The sequence below is a fragment of the Theobroma umbraticum genome, unplaced genomic scaffold (genome assembly GCF_002168275.2).
Source record: "Theobroma umbraticum cultivar Fairchild unplaced genomic scaffold, ASM216827v3 scaffold_2.0, whole genome shotgun sequence".
In the NCBI taxonomy this organism is placed as follows: domain Eukaryota; kingdom Viridiplantae; phylum Streptophyta; class Magnoliopsida; order Malvales; family Malvaceae; genus Theobroma; species Theobroma umbraticum.
The window spans coordinates 227,652-229,202 of NW_018397277.1; positions in this window are offsets into that span (position 1 = coordinate 227,652).

A 1,551-nucleotide genomic window follows, 5' to 3' on the forward strand; every position below is an offset into this window, starting at 1 on the left:
TGTTAAGTTCTAGAATTTGTTTGATTCTCTCTCTTGGCGAAATCCTAGGCTATACTTAGTTAAGGAGATGATTTAGGCCGTTTTTGGACCGATTGAGCCTTTTCTAGCCTTCCTTTACATAAATTATTCTTAGTTTCCCCCTTTGAGCCTAATGACATCTTTTCTTCGTTTGAACACTTAATTTTTAGCCTAGACCCTTATATTAATATTTCCAATAATTCTTACATCCCTCATCCCTAAGTGCATAAGTCAATTTAGGATGCGTTATGAGCACATAGTAAAAGAGGTGGTCAAGAAAAAAAAATTCTTTTGATGAAAAGTTCGAAAATATGATTGTATTCATCTCAATACCCAATAAAAGAAATAAGTTTGGAGGTGTGAAATTGAGAAAAAGAAAAACGGAAAGAAAGAATGAAGTGTTGAACAAAAGAAAATTTTTGATGGAAAAGTGGTATACTAAGTGAAGGAAAATAAAGCTCTAAATAGCATCCATATTGAATATGTGCTTAGGGTGATTTGATCTATACATTATCCATATCCAACCTTAACCCTAGCCATACATTACAAGCTAATTAAAGTCCTATTGATCTTTAACATAGTGTTAGCCTACATTAGTGGAGAAAGGGATGAAAAGCAAACTTAAGGAGTTAATTACTAATTTGAATTTTGCATGAATATAAACTTATCTACATTGTACAATATTCTAAGTGAAGAGATTGCGCACACACACTGAATTTCACTCAATGATGAGTTTGCATTTGAATTGAGACGTGAACTTGAATAATATCTATGTGTTTTCTAGAGTTATGAATATGGATTAATTATTAAGGATATCAAAGGTTATTAATGAAATGGTGCAATTGAATTCTAGTTAAATTGTTTTCATGTTTAAGTTATTGCATGTTGTCTTATATTTTTCTCGAGGACTAGCAAAATCTCAAGTTTGGAGGTGTGATAGCTCTATTATATAGAGTTATTTGGACACATTTTGGGGGCTTAAATAGCTACATCTTTGAGATTTTAGGTTCGAATTTTAGCGTTTTAGATGTTTTTCTAGTTTAAGTTTGATTACTTGTTAAGTGATTAATTTAAGTTATTTTCATTAAATTTTATGTTGTTTTGTTTTAAATTACTTAAGGAGTGGTTAATGCTAATTTCTATTATGGCTTTTGTAGGAAATTGATAAAAAAAGGCTCATTTGATGAAAATCAGTGCTAGTATGGCGATGACTTCACTCAAATATATTTCAGTATTTTGACCATATTTCTCTCTAAACAACTCCAAATGATGTGATTTTTTTACCACTAGAATTCTAAGAAGAAGGGCTACAACGTTGATTTTTATCAATTCACAAAATTCTGATTGGATCATGGTCAAAATATTTGTCAAAGTTGGAGCACTGCAGCAGTATGCAAGGACTGAATATGATGCGGTATTTGGAGCATATCTTTCAATCCAGAGTCCAATTGATGTGATTCTTGATCTTTTGGAAAGTTAAGAGATAGGGATAAAACTTTTACGTTTACTAATTTGCCCAGTTCGGAACATGTC